This window comes from Dipodomys ordii, unplaced genomic scaffold (genome assembly GCF_000151885.1).
Source record: "Dipodomys ordii isolate 6190 unplaced genomic scaffold, Dord_2.0 Scaffold12, whole genome shotgun sequence".
In the NCBI taxonomy this organism is placed as follows: domain Eukaryota; kingdom Metazoa; phylum Chordata; class Mammalia; order Rodentia; family Heteromyidae; genus Dipodomys; species Dipodomys ordii.
In genome coordinates, this window is record NW_012267228.1 from 928,419 (window position 1) to 948,299 (window position 19,881).

Here is a 19,881-nt window from a genome sequence, read left to right on the forward strand (position 1 = left end):
ACGGAGCAGAGCAACACCACCTCAAGCAACCAGGCTGGGGCCTCTGGGCGCAGGAAAGGTGGGGACACAGCCGGAGCCTCCAGCCTCCCTGTGAAGTCAGGGTGCTGGAAGACGCTACGGCCCCGAGCACCAGCCCTGCCCGAGTCCAGGCTACCTCTACCCACCAGCTGCCTCTCCATGCCCGAGGGTGCCTGTCTGTCTGCTAACTCTCCTTTTCTAGGACGGTGAGCACATGGCACAGGTGAGAAAAGCAGCTGAGGGCAGGGCCGGGCGCGCCCCCGAGCCTCTTTGCTGGAGGCTAGTACTCTACCACTTGAGCCACAGCTCTACTTCCAGCTTTTTTGGCAGTTTAGTGGAGGTAATGGGAAGGTGGCTCAGTGGTAGAGTGCTTGCCTAGCATGCATGAAGCCCTGGGTTCGATTCCTCAGTACCACATACACAGAAAAAGCCAGAAGTGGCACTGAGGCTCAAGTGGTAGAGTGCTGGCCTTGAGCAGAAGGAGCTCAAGGACAGTGCCCAGGCCCTGAGAGTTGAAGCCCCAGGACTGGCAAAAGAGAGAGAGAGAGAGAGCGCCTTACAGACTTTTCCTGCCCAGGTTGACTTTGAACTTCAATCCTCAGATCTCAGCCTCCCGAGTAGCTAAGATTACAGGCATGAGCCACTACTGTTGGCTTTACAGTAGACAGATACTTGTAAAGAGGCACTGATTGGCCCCGATCATCAGTGGAGAGGAAAATGCACACTGCCATGAACTGAAAGGACCCCATCTGTGCACTCACAAGGGCTCTAAGCAAAGTCAAAGTTTGAAAAGGAACCTCACATTATTCCCAACCTGCTGTCGCAACTGGCCCTTTGCAATCGCATAACTTCAGTCCTGTATGAATGTTCACCAGACCAGTGGCCTGAACTTTCTCATGGTGAGACTTTCAGCCCCAGTCTCGACTTCAAGTGAAACCTAACTAAGCAGCCAACTGGGTAAAAGCTGCTGAAGAGATGGGATTAGACGTATCTGCTTAGTCCCGGTCCTCCACTCCAATGCCCAATGACACACAGGGTGTGCAGGAGTGCTGAGGCCAGACTGCATTGATGGTGTGCCTGCTGTGTATACAGCCTGCCTGAGCCTGTGGTCACCCCCCCCCTTCTCATTTACATCCTCAGCTGGGAAGAGTGGCGTGAGCAAGGCCCAGACACCACAGGCAAGTTAGCTAAACCACCCAGCTCATACAGGGGAGAGCAAAATCCATACTATCAGCTCCTTCTGCCTTGCTTGAGGCATGGGGAAACTGAGGCCCACCATGAGGGAGGGGCAGTGAGTCCTTAAAGCCATACTCCCATTTGTTAAACTCAGGTCGAGGCTACTAATGGCCTTGGTGACTTCTAGGCCAGTTGGCTGAGGCCAACTGAGGCCCCCTGAGGGGGACCCAGAGGAGACTTTCTTTTTGGAGTGCCAGAGTTGGATCCCGGGGCCATGGACAGGCTGGGCAAGTCGTCTCAGACGGAGCACATCGCAGCCCTCTGCGGCACAATTTATGAGCCAGGTTCCTCGGCCTCTGCCCTGACCCTGCTCTGCAACTCTGTGACCTCCAGACGGCTGGCCTCACCCCACATGGGAGCTCTGGAGGTGTTACCCTGAAATCTGGCCATGGGACAAACAAGGGTGACCGCGATGAGGGAATGTACTTCAGAGATGGAGAAACCGAGTCTGAGAAATGAGGGCCTGCCGCCCTGCCTAGCTCTCACGCGCATTCTCCAGTGTCACAGGAACACTCAAAGGTGTTCTGGTACACCTGAGGAAGGGGGGCATTTATAACCTACCGATGCCCCCTGGGGAACCCTCTTCCCACCAAACAGCATGGGGCTTTGCTGCACATATCCGCTTACTGCCTGTGGGCGCAAGGCAGCTTCATTAGCTGTGCTTGGTGCTGCTGGACATTCCTGCCCCGGCTGGCCTTGAACCATGGTCCTCAGACCTCAGCCTCCTGAGTAGCCGGTGTTATAGTGTGAGCCACGGGCGCTCGGCTTTACCTTCTTTTTTACTTTTTCTTTTGTCGGTCATGGGGCTTGAACTCAGGGCCTGAGAGTGGTCCCTAAGCTCTTTTTGCTCAAGGCTAGTGCTCTACCCCTTCAAGCCACAGTACCACTCCAGTTTTCTGGTGGTTCACTGGAGGTAGGAGAGGCTCACAGACTTTCCTGCCTGGGCTGGCTCTGAAGCGGCATCTTCGGATCTCAAGCTGCTGAGTAGCTGGGATGACAGGCGTGAGTCACTGGTGCTGGGCTCCTCTTCTCCCTTCTCTTCCTCCCATTCTCCCGTGTGCCCCTCAGACACAGCGCAGTGTCTTCTGTTTGGAAGTAGTCGTCTCTGCTTTCCCTGCTGCTCAAAGCCCAGAGGCGTCCTCTCACAATGCCTCCTTTAGGGGACAGGCTTACATTTTGGTCTTGGAAAACCAGAAGTGGAGGACTCGAGGTGCAAGCAAGCAGCATATGGGATTGGGGCCCAGACGATGGTAACTGGAGTTTAAATTCAGTCTGTGACCCAGCTCAGGGCTCAGTTTAGATCCATAATCAGGGGTTATCCAGATTGAGTTAGAGCTCAGGACCCAGCATATGCTGGTGAGCATTCCGCCTGGGCTAGATCAGATCTGCGTACGAGTGTTCATTCCATGGCAGAATTACACACTCGTCCACGGCGCTCTGGGGAATACCAGGATCAAGCCATAAGTCAACAGCCAGAACTAAGGCTCAGTCTGTGACTAGGATCAGAGGTCAGTCTGTGAACAGAGCTAGGGTTTGGGTCCAGGGACACACTCAGGCCTTGGGCTCTAACTAGGACTGGCCTCAGTCTGTGACCAGTCAGCTGAGTTTAAGTCTCATCCTGTGTTTAGAAGCTGTGCCACTGTTTCCTAATGGCCAAACAGAGCAAATGTGGTTTCTAGAACCAACGTTTGGAGCCCTGGAGCCAGCTCAATTTCTTCCCATTCCTTTTCTAGTGCGAGCTCCTCCGTGTGGCTCACACCACACTGGGGGACAGGCGGGAGGCGCTGCCCGGCTTCGCCCGGCCCCTGCCTCCTGCCGGCCCCCCTGCCTTCGCCCGGCCCCTGCCTCCTGCCGGCCCCCTGCCTTCGCCCGGCCCCTGCCTCCTGCCGGCCCCCCTGCCTCCTGCCCCGAGCCTCCTGGCTCCGAGATCATTAAGGAAGGAATCTGTGGGAAGAACAGGGTAAACAAAATCCATCAGCAGGGCTCGGGCAGGCGCCCAGCCCTCCCCGGGCCCGCAGGCCCATTGGGAGCAGTCCATGTTGACAGGAGACTTCATGAAATCCAGGGGAGGCCGCTGGCAGGGCCCACCTGGAAGGAGGCCGGGAGGTAATCACATTAATTCTGCTGTGTGTGTCCCAGCATGCGCTGAATGGAAGGCCAGGCTCTGGGCCCATTCACCCAGGCTCCGGGAGCCTGCCATAATTACAGGGAAAGATAAAATTCGGAACTTATAGAACTCCAGGGCGAGTTCAGGAAACACGGCTGTACTGGGAGCAGCACCTGCACACAGCGACAGGAAGGCACGGAGCGAGTTTGGTTCTTGTCCTCATCTCTCAGAAGAGGCAGAGAGGCCTGGATGTCATGGGACCCAGACTGATAAAAATCTCAAGCTCCAATTTCCAGTTCTTCCTTCCTAAAACCTCTCCTGTCTGCAGCCCAGGCTGGGAAGAGTGGCCTTGGCTGTAGAGACATGGACACGAGGCCTCCTGGAGTGACCTCATCATGGATGGGGACTGCCAGGCTAAGGGGCCAGGGTCCCAGGCCCAGGACCCTGCACTGGGCACCTAACAGTTAAGGGCGACCATGCGGGGCGTGGCGGCCGGAGGAGGGTAGAGGCAGCCTGGAGAGAAGGTTCACAGAAGTGTGTCTTAATTCAGTCTTCAGCATGCCTCTTGAGCCTCTCGCTCCATCCTACAGTTCGGTAAACCAAGTCTGGGAATCTGAGTCGCTTGCCCAAAGCAGGACAGACAGGAAGTGGTATGGCTGGGATTAGAACCCCTGTCCATTGGCTTCAGAACACTTGTTTCCTGCTTCCCACGGCCCTGGCCAACTCTGCTGGCTTCCCTCTGCTGAGCCAAGCAGGGCGATGCTCCGGGCCAGAGCGGAGAACCACCAGGCCCTTTGGGATGAAGAAACGGCAAGGAGATCTGGGTCTGGATGCGGGGCGGCGGCCAGGAGCCCGCCCCTGCAGGACACCTCCAGGGCAAGAGAACCAAAGAAGGTATGCGTGCGCACGCAGAGGGACAGCAGGGAAGCGAGCAGGCTCAGGTTGGATCCCAGGCAAACACACGTGTCTGAGTTTCCAGGAGTCCTCATCTCCCCTGGGAAAGCCATTTCTGGCCCTTGCCAGTGGAGGGATGTGGTCAAATGCAGCTCCAAGCAAAGTCAAGCAGATTCTTTGCACCCAAGGGACTTCTTCTTCAGACGCTCCCAGCTCCTTGAAAACGGCTCCCAGCACGATCATAAAAAAATTCCTTCCATGTGCTGGGACCGCTCATGGGGTCCTATCTCTGCCCTGAGCTGAAGAGAATAGATACAAGGGCACAGAGAGGGGGAGAGGTCCACGGGGGTCACACAGCACAGTCCAGGTGGGCCTCCCAGCAATTGTACGGGACCAGGCCGTGGTGCCGGGGTGGGCCCTTCCGCCTGGGCCATGGGTCCTTGACATGGCCCTTCATCAGGAATGAGAGTGTTTATTTCCAGCTGAATATTTCCCCAACCGCAGACGAGACAGGACAGGACTGCACATTCCAGAATCCTGGCAGCTTGGAAAACTCCACTGTGGGTCCTGCCTGGCCACCTCGCCTCCCCACAGTGGCCTGGTCACTTGCCTCCTCCTGGTGGCCTAGTGGCCACTGCCAGAGCCCTGGGTCTGCCTTCCAGCTTGGGTGAGAACCTCGTTCAGGGCAGGAGGCGTTGGCAATACCCCAGCGTCTCTCACCTCCGACCCCTCGCATCTCAGCCCCATGGAGGGCAGCCCGCAACCAGAGGCTCACCGCGCGTGGCAAGGACAAGCATCGCAGGCCAAGGAACAGCGTAGTTGTGGCCTCCTTGGTGAATGGCCAGAGCAAGAGCTCCTGCCTGGTGAGGGTAGGACATGGGACTGGAGAGACGCAGCTTCTTCCTAAAGGCCCGGAGCACCAAGGCCTTGCAGTTCTTAGGGGATTGCTGGGGATGGGAATTGAACTCAGAGCCTCAGAATTGCTGAGCTTGCTTTGGTCAGCTGATGGTCTACCACTTGGGCCCACCCCTAGCCCAGCTTCTTGCTGTTTATTTTGGAGATAACATCTCAAGGACTTTTCTGCCCTCGCTGGCTTGGAACCTCGGTCCTCTGGGCAGCCAGGATTCTAGGTAGGAGCCATGGATACTTGGCCAAGGTCCTGCATTGTTCATGAACAAGCAGAGAAGGGTGAGAAATGTGTCCCAGGAAGTGCTCTCCAGTGAGCGTCAGTGACCAACTGCATGGACAGGAAACAGCATGGGGGCTGGGGGCGGGGGGGGGGAGAGCTGGCGTGAGGGCCAGCCTGAAGTAGGTACAAAGGAAAGGGTGATGGGGAGTGGCTGTGGCGGGCAGACATGAGCTGAGGGTCCTCACTGCGGCAGAGGAGGAAGCTGGCTTTCCACCCTCAGTGCAGCATCATGTCTGCCTGTGGCATCCACATGGGCTGAGTGAGCGGCCGGCGCTGCCACAGTGGCCAGATTTCCTAGGAGAGCCATGCTCCCTGCTGGGACTCGATCCAAGGTGGCCAACCCCTTCCTCTCCTCTCCTGGACCTTCCCCCACCAGCCCTGCCAAACCGCATGCCAACACGGTCTGTGTCTCACCCTCCACTCAGGTGAGGTTCGTCCTGGGACGTCAGAGGCCATCCTCGGCCCGCTTTGTCCAGCCTCTTCCCTCCACAGCCCATCGCCCAGTCCTGGCTTGGCTCACCTCGCTCTCCCAGACAGCGAGCAGCTTAGCCTCCAGCAACGCATCACATGACCCCACTCCTACCTCCTATCAGCTTCGCAACGTACCCACACAGCATGGCCATTCTACCTGCCTGCTAGATGCTTCCTGGTGAGCTCCTATTCATCCACTGCAAACCATTCCTCACGGGTGCCCTCACCAACTACTACACAATCAATCAGTCTCTCCTCCAGACCTTCAAGTCAGTTATTTGTCCACCCTACTGGCTAGGAAGGCCTCAGGGACATAGGACCTGTCTCATCTTAGCCCGCTTGGAACCAGAACAAGGTAAAACATTGAGCAAGTACTCAATTATTGTTTATTGGAGAGATTAGAGAGACACATGAATACATAAACAAGGCAGTGAACGAAGAAACACCTTGGTTCCCATACCCTAGAGGCACACATCTTGTCAAAAAGACAAGATTTGAAGCAGGCCAGATCCCTACCTCTAACTTGCTGGCCGGGTGGCCACAGGACCTCGGCTTCCTGAACCTGTTTCCTCTCCCACCAGAGCCAAGCAACTGTCCTGACAATGCAGCCAGCAGAGTAAGCTGGTGACAAACATGACATGGAGAACAGTGGAGAGCATGGTTCAGCTGGCCTGGGCTCAGGCCTGGCTCTGGCAAGGACAGGCTGAGACGGGAGGCAAGCTGCAGGACTGCTCTGTGCCTCTGTCTGCCCAGTATAAAATGGTGATGCTCCCCAGGCTTGCTCTGAGCCCCTACCACAGCCTCCCCTCCTGCAGATGAGCATCTAAGGCGCAAAGATGTGTGGGACCAGGAGGCTCCGGCGAGGCTGTGTAGTTGGTGTGTGGACGTGCCAGGCCCCGTCTGACCTCCGCCTGCAGCCTGCAGTTCCCTCGTTCCCCTCCCCACTACTGACTCACCCTCTGCCTCAGTGCCAGGCCTTAGGTCTTCTCAGTGGAGGTTCCTCAGGGCATGCTGGTGGGATTCCAAGGGCAGGCGAGGGGCGTGCTGGCTTGGTGACTTAGCACGGAAGCCCACTGCATCTCTCTCCCCGCATCCCAGCCCCCACCGGAGCCAAGTCACCGGAGAAGAGACGGGCCCCTGGGGTGAGGCATGGCGTCTCTGGGAAACACCTTCATGGAGGGCACCTACGAGCCACGTAAGGAGGGGGCTGGGGAATGGCAGGCCTGGGGGCCAGCGTCACTACAGCCCGGCATCCCTGCCTCTGCCTGCCTAGTGGCAGTCGGGTAAGGTAGCCCTGCTGGATGGGTGCACACAGGGGCACTCCGGTCCACAAGGTGAGCACTGTGTACTCGGAGTGGCCAACCTGGCATTTCTGGACTGTGGGGCAGCAGAGCAGGGATCTTTCAGAGAACACCCGGCCCCTGAGGACCACACCCCTGAAGGCTAGCAGAAGAAGAGCATCTGCCTCAAGGAACACCTGGAACATTCTAGAAAATATTTCCGGGGAATCTGGAGTGAGTACATTGTGTGCAGATGCTAAAGAGGGGGGAGTTGCGCGGAGAGGGGTGAATGTTGGCAAGGGTGAACCAATCCTGGCTTCCTCTCGTGTTTTTTATCCCCAGCCCGATTCCTTTTCCCCTGCTTGTCAGTTGGGAAGTTAGTTCTGATGTTCACAGATACATCTAGCCAAGATCTCCGGTGTCTACACTCGCTGGGTGTCCTATGCTGTGTGACCCAGATACATGCCTCCACCTTCCCGAGGCCCCCTTGGCAGCAGATGCATCTAGCCAAGGTCTCCGGTGTCTACACCCGCTGGGTGTCCTATGCTGTGTGGCCCAGAGCACAGGCCTCCACCTTCCCGAGGCCCCCTTGGCAGCAGCTTCAGAGCTGCGAGTCTCGGGGGTGCTTTAGGACACACGCAAGTGTCCCTCCCTCGAAAGAGACAGGTCAGAAGGCAAGAGCTCTTCGGCTTTGAAGGGTGAGCAAAGCTTTCCTTTTCCGAGCATTTATGGAGCCCCCACTGTATGCCAGGTCCCAGGCAGCATCACGGAACAAGGATGCACAGATTGTGAACCTCTAATGCTCAGCCTCCCGGGAGGCTGAGTTTAGGATTACACACGCGCGCCACTGGGGCTCACCATACACAACTGTGGGTCTGGCACTAGCATGCCCACATCACAAACGAGCAAGCGGAGGCCCTGTGATGCACACAGTGTTCCCAGGGAGGAGGCTGAGAGCCAGGATTCGAACACAGTGCCCCCAGGTCCCAGGGAGACCCTTCCTCACTCAGCTCGGCCTCACCCACTGCCTCAGGTCTCCCCGGCGTGCTCAGGTTCTACACTCCAGCAGGCTGGATCCCAGAACCTCACCCGCCAACCCCCATGCCATCACAGGCCAGGGTGACGTGGAGGGCCCGTGTGCCCGCATTGGAGGCAGCACTGGCTGAAGGCTGGCCCTGCCTGACCTAGGGGCTACCAGCTAGTCAAGGTTGTCAGTCCCTCCTCTGACACACCCAGAAGCTCGAAGCCAAGAGCTAGTAAGGAAAAGAATAACTGAAGACATGTTGCTGTCCATGCCTGAAAACTACCTCCGTCTCCAGGTGGGGCTGCCCATCCTCGCCTGGCACAACTTACCTCAGTGGAGAGCTCCATGTAATCAGAGGTGCTGCTCACGCATCTCTGTTCTGATGGAACTGAGGGCCTCCACTGCCTGTGACTCAGAGAGCCAGAGAGACTCACAGGTGCACGGGTGACCTACAGAGCCACACGTCCTGAGCCTGGACTCTGCCTCTGCCATTTACCTGCAGTAGAGATTTGGGCCACTTCCTCTGTGCTGGTGGAAAGGAGCACCCAGCTCTCAGGAGTGTCCTCTTTAGAGTAAGTGAGGTCTTAGGCAGTGGGGGCAGTCTGCCAGAGATGCTCAGCACCTCTGGAGTTCAGGACAGTAAGCCGTCCCTAGTACTGCCATTACGGCCCCTTCCCAAGACCCCAGATCCACAGGGGCTTGTGCCAAGGGAGGGAGCTAGTCAGTCTGTGAGCAACAGTGCCAGCCAGCTACCCTGGGGTGGTATTTGGAGGATGAGGAGGGAAGGAGGCAGGTGCCATCCCTGCCAGCCACCTCCATGCTGTGTGACCTTGGGCAGCTCCAGTGCCCTCTCCCTGTGCCTCCATGTCCTCATCTATATGTAGGACGTGTGGGGAAGGCACAGGGGCACCTGCTGTGGACTCCCAAGCGGAGCTTTACACCAGACTTGAAGGGGACCATAGGAAGGGAGAGCGGGAGGGAGGGAAGGAGGGAGGGGAGCTGAGGAGCTGAGGAGCAGCAGGTGTGGGTGGAGCTGAGGAGCTGAGGAGGAAGAATGCAGACTCACCTGTCAGAGGGAAAGGACAGAGAAGGCGAAGACAACCAAGTAAGGATGTATCTGCTCTGCTGTTCACTCTAAATTATCACCATGTCCCAGGAACAGGAGCACTGTTTCTGTTTATCTAAATAAATAAATGTAGGAGCGGGGCACTGGTGGCTCATGCCTGTCATGAGCTGAGAGCTCATGAGGCTGAGATCTGAGGATTGCAGTTCAAAGCCAGCCCAGCTCAGTCAGGAAAGTCCATGAGACTCACCTGCAATGAACCATCAGAAAACCAGAAGTGAAGCTGTGGCTCAAAGTGGCAGAGCACTAGCCCTGAGTGAAAGAGCTCAAGGACAGTAATGAAGCCCTAAGTTCAAGCCTCCCAACTGACAAGAAGAAGAAGGAGGAGGAGGAGGAGGAGCAGCAGCAGCAGCAGAAGCAGCAGAAGAGGAAGAGGAAGAAGAAGAAGAAGGAGGAGGAGGAGAAGCAGAAGCAGAAAAAGCAGAAGCAGAAAAAGCAGAAGCAGAAGAGGAAGAAGAAGCGGAAGAAGAAGAATTATTTTAAAAAAAATTAGCCAGGTTCCCTTGGCTCACGCCTGTAACCCTAGCTACTCGGGAGGTTGAGATTGAGGATCCCGGTTCAGGGCTAGACTCTTAACTCCACCAAACTACCAAAAAAAGCTGGAAGTGGAGCTGTAGCTCCTGTGGTAGATAGAGCTCTAGCCTTGAGCACAGAAGTACAGGGGCAGTACCAAGGCCCAGAATTCAAGCCCAAGACCGTCAAATAAATAAACAAGTCAACAAATACACTGACGTCATAAGTTGCTAACTGCCCTTGTTTGATCACTATACCACGTACACGTGCATTTAACTATCATACCATGCCTCTAAGTCTGTACAATTAAAAGATCAAATGAATCTGGGCTCTATCCTATTCTGGATAGGCAAACCAGTCCCTGAGCCTCAGTTTCCCTATGTATCCAAGGCAGTCAGACTCTGACGTCCCAGGCAGGCCCTGGCTGGAGGTGGGGTCCCTCCCAGGGCAGTGGAGTGTGGAGTGCTGGACGCTGTGGCCAGCTCCGCTTCTTGCCTCTGGGCCGGCCCTCCTCCCACACCGTAGCGGGGCTGGGGCCTGGCCTCTGCCGTGAGGCTGGGGCTGCCTTCCAGCAGAGGCTCAGGACGGGCCTGTTTGGGTCTAAACCCAACCTGGGCAGGCTGCTCGGCACAGCCAGCCCCGTGCGCCAGGGCCCCCTCAAGAGTGGGCAACCCCTGTGAGTGTCGGTGTTGTCACTTGTCGCTGCGGCTCCCCGTGAGAGGCCCCTCGGTGTCCATGCAGGGGGCTCGCCCCACCCCCAACACTTGCACTTCTGTCTTTTCTGTGTGGTGCCCGTCCCCGAGCTGGGTGCTGTCCCTTAGCTTTTTTGCTCAAAGTTAGCACTCCATCAGCTCTGCCCCGGCTTCTTGCTGGTTAATGAGTCTCCCAGACTTTCCTGCCTGGGCTGGCTTTGAACCATGATCCTCAGATCTCAACCTCGTAAATATGTAGGATTGGAGGCCAGAGTCATGGGTGCTCAGCTTATTCTGGGAGGATTTTTTTGGGTTTTTTTGGCAGACAGGAAGCAGGTTTCTGGCTTCGCACTCTCTCAGCTAACAGAATCCTAAGAAACTGTTCCCGCTGCGCTCTGCATCTTCTCTTGGAGCAGAGTTCCCCAGATACACCAGGAGAAAGCTGACCTGGGAAGCTCAGCGCTCCCATCCCCTGCAAATGCCAGTCCGCCTCTTCACTGCAGCAGCCTCAGTGCCACCTGTGCGGGGCGAGGTCAGCCCCAGGCGCCCCTGGGGCCTGAGAACTACTGTCATGATTGATGGACACAGTGCCCAGAACTGGGCCCACGACACAGCCAGGGCTGCCCAATGCGGTGAAGATGTTTAAAGGAGCAGGATGGTGACGCACAGACACCCCAGCCTGAGAAATGTTGGCCGGGTCCCCCGCCCCACCAGGGAGACCTGCTGCTACCTGCCTGCCTCTCTACCAAGGCTGCACCGGCTTAATCTCCAGGCTGGTAAACACGCGATTAGGTTTCCCAGCTAACGTCATGCTACGTGCAGGGGTACTCATCCCAGACCTTCCTCTCTTTCAGCTTAGCACCTCCTGGCCACCTTTGGTCCCCAAAACCCTGAGCTGAGACTCGGTCTCCTCCTCTGTGGTGTGGACAATGACACCTGCCTTTCACTACAAAAACGGCCTCGCGTGGCGCTTGGCTGAGCTACGTGGAGTAGAACTGCTAATGTCACTCTTTCTTTTGTGAGGTTTGAGGTTGAACTCAGGGACTCTGCTGGCTGGACGGGCACTCTACCCCCTGGGACATGCCCCCAGCATTTTTTGCTTGAGTTGTTTTTTTGAATCGATTTTATGTTTACGCCAGAGCCAGCCCAGAGAATGCTTATCCTACATATGCTTCTTGTATAGCTGGGGAGACGGGTGTATATCACCACGCTCGGTTCTTACTGGGGACTTTGGGGACTTCTTACCCAGGCTGGCCTCTGCTGGGATTGCAGCGCCCCAGGTCTTGTTGATGCTGTGTACTCTAACACGTGACTGCTGCTACACCAGGGGCCCTGAAGATTCCATTGCACCCATTCCTCTCGGCCTTTCCCTCCGTGGGGCTCCCACCCGAATCCCCCTTCAGCTACCTGGCGTGGCGCTCACTAGCTCCTGCCGCTAGGCCACACCTCCGCCAAGTCACCATCCCTGCCCTCAGCGGGCAGAGGCAGGAGGAATGCGCCTTCCATGGCTTCCTCACGAGACCACAGTGGTGACATGAGCCAGTGCCAGGCACACGGTCAGCCTGGTATTAGGGCCTCGTTCTATAAGGTTCTGGTTCTATCAGGGTCTGGTTCGATAAGGTCTGGTTCTATAAGGTAGTTTCCGGCACTGGATTTGAACTTTAAAAAATCACTCATTCCAGTTTCTGGGCAGGGTCACAGGTACCTCTCCATGGCCTACGTGTAAGCCTCCTCAGAGGAGTTCCTCCCCTCTGGAAGCCTTCGGTGGCCCCTCCCAGCCACTCCCCTGCTGCTGGGGGGGGGGGTGGTAAGAACTCAGACCTGGCGCCCCTCGAGGCCAGACACATGACATGCAATTTCCCCACAGGTGCCCTGCCTTGTCTCTGGGCTCACTTCCAGCCCAGGGGCCTCTTGGACTTGCCCTTCCCTGTTACCCATGTTACCTCATTACCGCTGCCATCAAGCCCAGCACTCAGAGGGTCAGGCTTGCCACCTCCTGGGCATGGCCGGGCCTGGGACAGAGGTCTGCCTCTAAATCGCAGCTGCTACTGCCTCTGCGCCTCCTCATCTATGTACACTGCCTGTCCTACCAAACCCTCAGTGCTCTGACCAGGAAGGCAGGGCCTCGTTGGAGATGGAGAGAATAGAATATGAGCAGTTCCAACGCCTCAGGCACCCAGACAGCCATCACTGGAACGACCTCCTTTTCTTCCCAGTCTGGTGTGATGTGCCCAGTGCTTCCCCAGTGCCTTGGTGCTGTCTCGGGGAGACAGCCTAGAGGCATCTCCACCTTCCATCCAGGTAAACTAAGGCAGCCGCACCCTAACAACCACCAGAATTGCCAACACATTCACACATACTAATTGTATAATGAATGCCCTTATTTATTTATTTTGCCAGTCCTGGGGCTTGAACTCAGGGCCTGGGCACTGTCCCTGGGCTTCTTTTGCTCAAGGCTAGCACTCTACCGCTTGAGCCACAGCACCACTTCCGGCTTTTTCTGTGTATGTAGTACTGGGGAATCAAACCCAGGGCTTCATGCACGCTAGGCAAGCACTCTACCACTGAGCCACCTTCCCAGCCCTTACTTTAATTTTTTTGAAACAAGGTCTTACTTAGGCAGCACAGACCGGCCTTGAATGCACACTCCTCCCGCCTCAGCCCCCTCAAGACCAAGAATAACAGGTTTGTAACATCATGCACAACGAGACACTCTCACTGAGCTAGAGGGGTGATTCTGTGGTAAAATCACCTGTCTACCAAGTGGAAGGACCCTAATTCAAATCCCAGCACTGCCAAAAAAACAGAATGATGAGAATGAGGATGATGGCGACAGATACATACATACATACATAGATTCCTTTTTTTAACAAGGACCCGAAAGCCGGGTGCCACGCCTGTAATCCTACCTGGAGTAGCTGAGATCTGAGGATCATGGTTCAAAGCCAGCCCAGGCAAAAATGACTGTGAGACTCTTATCTCCAATAAAAACTACCAAAAAGCTAAAAATGGGGTTGTGGCTCAAGTGGTAGAGCAATAGCTTTGAGCAAAAGAAGCTCAGGGATAGTGCCCAGGCCCTAAGTTCAAGCCTTAGGATTGGGGAAAAAAGCTACTGTAAGGCCAGGCGCTAGTAGCTCATACCTGTAATGCTTGATACTTAGGAGGCTGATATCTGAGGATTAAGTTCAAAGCCAGTGTGGGAAGGAAAATCCATGAAACTCTTATCTCCAATTAACCACAAAAAAATAAAAATAATAACCAGACATGGAGCTGTGGTTGGAGTGGTTGGGTGCTAACCTTGAGGGATAGCACACAGGCTCTGAGCTCAAGCTTCGGGACCTGCACGTACACACCAAAAAGAAAAGGGGACCTGAGAAATGGGATGGACCTAAAACAACTCATGTTAAGTGAGGTAGGCCAAACTCAGAGGAACATATGGCTGTTTTCTCTCATAGGCGGAAGCTAGATCTGACTGGCGGGAGGGAGAGGCCTCCCTGGGAGCCTGCCGGCCTTGGAGGGGGGGGTGGTTAGGGCCCTGTGGGGGGGGTGGTTAGGGCCCTGTGGGGTTTGCACAGGCCTCGGCCACTTCCTGGGGCCTGCCGGCCTTGGGGGGGGTGGTTAGGGCCCTGTGGGGTTTGCACAGGCCTGGGCCGCTTCCTGGGGCCTGCTTGGTTCATCCCGCCTCCACCTCCAGGCGTGAGGCCTGGGAACTCAGGAGTCCTCTATGTGAAACTGAGGCTAACTGCCCACCTGGGCCCGTGGCGAGGCGTTTCAGAGCACCTGGCATCACACTCCTGCACCACACGGCGCTGCGGTAGATACCAACGAGACACCACACTCTTCAGATGCTCGGCCCTTACCTAAGATGGCAGTGTTTGCAGAGACAGCCTGTGGACACTTCCAAGTGGTCTCGAGATTACTCTAACCACGAATGCGGTCAGTCAGAGACAGTGACAAGAAAAACAGCCTACACAGGTTCACTACAGATGCCGGTGACTCACACCTCCACCCCACAAACTCACCCTTCCTCAGGGGTCCTCAACAGCTCCCCTTTGAGAGAGGCTCTGGGGACCCCACCCCACCAGGTCTCCTCACCCTGACCCCTGGCCACCCTCTGACTCCTTCCCTGGCACCTGGCAGTTCCTGCCTCCCTACCCCTGCCTCGCTCTGGCTTCCCCTTTGCCACTCTATCCAGGTTCTCACCAGCTGTACCAGCTGGGATACACCAGCCTACCACCAGCTAGCTTCCTGCTCTTGCTGCCAGGGTTTGCCCTCCTCCAACATAGCACTACACACCATTCAACACCCACCCTTAAATGCTGTCCTTGGATCTGGGTGGCAGGCTCTCTGGGTGACAGCACCCTTTCTACCACCCCATTCTACCATACAAAGGAGTGGTACGTGAGAACACTGGAGCTCAGAGCATGAAACATGCCCAAGGTTGCACAGCAGCACTAAGATCAATAACCAGGCCATTTAACCCAATTCCCAAGCTTTTCCCTTAAAAAAAATTAATTTGGTGGCAGGGATTGGACTCGGGGCCTTGTGCTCTACTACCCCAATCTCTTGAACCTTGGCCAAGTATCTAGAGCAGACCCCAGTTCCGCCTCTCTGGAGGGCTTGTGAAGCAGACCCCCAGCAGGGGCGGAAGGCCCCGGCAGGCCCTCTGGTTCTGGCTCCCGGAGAGGGGCCACATGAGGCTTGCCCTGGGGTCTCCCGCGGTCTGCGCCCCGAGTCATTTCTGAGGGTGTCCTGAGTTGGCTCTCCTTGCTGGGTTTCCTTTGCTCTAGACTGGTGCCAGTGCAGCGTGAGGGTGAGCAGGCTCTCCTTACCAGCAGCCAACCCGGCAGAGCGGGCAGGGCCTGTGCCAGGCACCAAGACTTGACGGTCTCTGGAGGGTGGGCCAGCCAGGCAGCCCAGGAAGCTGAGAGAAGCAGATGCCACTCCCCAGGCAGGGAGATGGAGCCGGTGATGGGGACTGCAGGAGGAGGCTTTCGCCAGCTGTCCTGAAGGTGACATGCCTGCGTGTCTGGGCCAGGAGCTGACAGTCCGAATCAGACCCTGTCCACACAGCACGGGGCCGGCCCAGGCGGGAGCCCAGCCAGCAGCTGCATCTCTGGGGCTCCACAATGCTCACCATTTATTGAGGCCTGGGGGCCCATGTGAGGTCCAGATGAGGGGAAGGAAGACAGCCCCACTCCCCACAGCCACACATGGATCCAGGTACCCCCACCCACCAAGTCCATCTCATTGGAGAGAAAAGAGGTGCAGAGTGACAGGTGAGCCGGGATTCCCCAGGGCCACATTGCTCACCTGTGCTGAGAGCCCCAGCTGCGGTAGTTGCAAGCTGTGTGCTCTGCCACCTCTGGCTACTGACTCCTACTCCGGCTGGATTTCCAGAGCCCTTTTTAGCACCTGACCCCAAACACATGTCCAGCGCATGTCAGGAGAATGAATCAATCAATCCGCTGATCTATCTGGATCTAGCTGGGCAAAACTGAAACTGAGCCTCTCAGATCATTGCATCTCAGGTGCTCTGAACAGTGTTCCCAGCTTGTCCTGGGCTGGTGAGATGATTAGCCCCACGTTAAAACAAGGAATTTGAAGCTTGGGGTTGAGCCTGGCTCAGGAATCTTCTACTCACAGCCCTTAGCAAGGGGTGTTTTATGGAACCAGAGTCTACCCTGTGACCTACATGCTGTGTCCTAAACCTACTCCTGGGGTAGAAAGAGGTCGTACGTAGATTTGGGATTGAGGGCCACCCCCCGCCCCCAAGCCAGCCCCATGGCAAAGCCCCACTCCTGGACGGCCATGTGTACCAAGCTGGCCCAGGACCAGCCAGGCTACAAAGTTTCTTCCTCCTTTTGTTCACAGTCAATATGAAGAAGCAAGAGAACTGCTTCATCCGGGAATAAGCTGGTGTTTTCCCACCACTCAGAGGCTGGCTGATCCAATATGAGCTCCTGAACTCTCTGAACCCCAGTTTTCCCATCTTAATGTGGAAACAACAATCCTATTACCCGAACAAGTGAGAATAAACACAAGAACAATCAAGTCATCGCCTTTCTCTGGAAGAGTATATGGCACCAGCACAGATGAACCTCAGGAATACAGGGAAGTTCCAGATGAATGCATTCAGCATTCATCTTTCATGAAGGCGAAGGGGAGGCACAGTGGCACAGAGCTTGCCCGCACAGGCAAGGGCCCTAGATTTCATCCCCTGCACTGAAAACAATACATCAATGTGAAAAACACACATGGTACCTGTGCGTACATTAGTTGTAGATATAGTAGTTACAGAATAAAAATTCACTTTGAATGAGAAACACCCAAAGCAAGGCAGTGGTTACCTTTGGTGGAGTCACCAGAATGCCAGAGGTAAACCTGTCCAGGGTCAGGCTCCCCAGCGGTTTTAGCCTTTCTCAGCCCGGGTTGGCCTGTCCTGTCCAGCTGTCCAATGACAATGGTGGATGGAGCCGCATAGTGACTGCGCAGAGGTAGAGCTGTGGCAGATCCAAGTTGAGTTCTGAAAGACCATTCTGAATTGCACATGCATTGAGGCGATGGTCTTCACCTTGCCAGCTTGTTTCCTCATCTGTGACACAGAGAAACAGCCCACAATGGAGTCTCAGAGAACAAGGTCAAGGATGCCCAGAAAGCCCTCAGTGCCAGCCCAGGCCTGCCAAAGGCACCTCTGGCCACTCATGGCCACAGTGACTGAAGTCATTGCTGGCTTGGGATGCAGATGAGCTGTGGGGTCCCAAGATGTGGGACCCCAAAGCTGAGTGGTTGTTCATATGCCAAGCTGGGCATCTCCCCGCCCCCTCCCAGGGAAAGAGGTCAGGCCTTGAGACGCTTTGCTCCAAAGCAATCCCTGAAAATCCCTCCCTGGGAGACTCACAGGCCCAGCTAATCAGTCACTGGGTGAGCTCGCGCACAGAGGCTGACCCACACGTGAGTCCACACCGCCTCCCCCTACCACCAGGGCTGGGGAGCTCTCTGGCCAGTGCAGAAGTGAAGCCTTTGCATCCCAAGAGCCAGGATGAGGGCTAAATACTCATGTTGTCCAGGGGTGAGGCCCGGGAATGGGCTTGGTTCTGGCTCTGCCTAGCTTTGGCCTCTCCACTGCCTTGGGCAGTGATGCATGATGGCACCCACTGCAGCATGGAGGTGTGTGCACAATCAGCAGGCTCAGAGCTGCCTTCACCACCACTCCGTCTCAAGGCTATCATCAGCCCTGTCCCAAACTCAGCATTGTCATTTGAAGCACCATGGAGTCAGGGGCTAGGTTCTCAACCACTGTTGGATCCCAGCACAGGGCAGTGTATGTGATCAGCATGTCAGGTAGGAGCCCAGAAGGGAGGGATGGGTGGGAGAGAGAGTATCTCAGAGCATGCTTCACGGGACTAAGATCCCTGTGTGCCCTGACTCTGTGCCCTGATACGGTCCTCTCCCTGGTTAAGCCTTCCTGGAGATCACAACCATCTCCTCCTGAGCCCTCCCTGAGAGCTTCTGGCCTGGGAAACTACCTCTCCCTCTCCTCTCCTGCTGCCAGCCCAGATCTCCCCAGGACTGGCAGCCCGGATGGGGCTCCAGGCTGTGCGCAGTGCCTCAACTCGGCATGAAGGCTCTCTCCGGCTTCTGTGGCTCTGTGCACCCACTGGATGTTCCAGTGCTTTCTGAACCCCCAAAGCCAGGCCTGCTCCCATGGACTGGATGGGGGCAAAACAGACTGCAGTGGACTGCTTTGCTGTGCACGGCAGGTGCCTGCAGGAGCCTGTGTGATCCCTTCCCCGGTGTGTGACTCCCATGGTTAGTCACACTGGCACTGCACTTCCACCTGCTCTCTGGGAGCAGCTCCTCTAGGGAGGCCAAGCACTACGGGACAGCCACGGGTGCAGAACTGACTGGGCTCGCCTACCGCCAGGCCAGCCCTCTGGACAAGCCATCTGGCTCCATCAAGACTTCTGATGACAGCAGACTCAGCTGACATCTTGACAGTGACTTCATAAGACCGTGGCCATCTCACCCTGAGCCAGACATATCCAGCTAAGCCTCTCCCAAATTCCTGGCCACAGGACAAACATTATGGTGGCTTCAAGTTCTTCCTCTGCAGTGATTTGTCACACAGTGAGGGTAACAGACCATCACAGGCAACCTGAGCTCCCACTGCCTTCCCGAGTGACAGCAGGATTTCAGTCTGAAACTGCCCCTAGGTTGCCAGGGAACCACTTTCCAGGAGTACATGAGTAGCAGAGGCCTGACCCTCATATTCTGGACCAGGGTGTGTGTGGCTGGGGTGCAGTGAGCCTGAGCCATGGGAGGGAAGAGAGCACTCTGACCCAGGCCCCAAACTGGAGACCTGGTTACTCCCAGAAAGCAGACTTCACTGTTCTTGACGTGGTTTAACACTCTGGGGCAGTGCAAATGCTTTCTGAAGGCAGGTGAGAGAACTGAGACTTTCAGGAGATTCATGGTTTCTAGAACAGTCCAGTCCTGGTATATGAAGACTTACCTGCCTGCCAGAGTGCTGAGGCCAAGAAGAGAGCCCAGGATTGTACCCAGTGCAACTTATTGGGGACTTACAGACAGCAGCTGGATCCCTTTTGTTTGGGTCAGAAAGAGGGTCGTTGGGGGAATGTTTCTCATTTACCTAGTCAGATGCTTCCCTGAAGCTGGGGCCTCATAGGTAAGCCTGTGAACAACTCTAATGGTTTTATTTATTTATGGTTTGCTGGGAAACAAGGCAGGAAAGCCCAGCTAGGGTTTCTCAGCTTGATGGAGGTAGTTACAACTCAAGCTGCTTGGCTGTAGTCAAGAAATGCTGCACCCATACCATGATGTTTAGGGAGGCTCAGCAGACTAGGATCTGAGAAACTTGCAGTCCTGGGGTCTGGTGGAACGCAGGGTTTCACATGTGCTACTTGAGCTCTACCACACTGGGCTGGGCCTCCAGCCCTGGAAGGTTCTTAGCCAGAGGGTGCTGCCAAGCACCCTGCGGGACACAGGTTAACCTGTTCCCCAGAGTCACACCCCACCCCACAGGTGCTCCTCCGGAGGCTGAGATCGGAGGATCGTGGTTCGAAGCCAACCAGGCTGAAGAGTCCATGAGACTCTTACCACCAACTAACCACCAAAAAAACCCACACGTGGAGCTGTGGCTCAGGTGGCAAGAACGGCAGCCTTTGGGCGAAGAGCTCAAGAGCAGCGCCCAAGCCCTGAGTTGGAGCCCCAGGGCCCACACACGGGTGCACGCGCAGGGGCACGCGCTAGCTGTAGGCCACGCAAGGAAACACGCGGGGCGAACGGGGAGGTGGGAAGGGGGAGGGGGGTG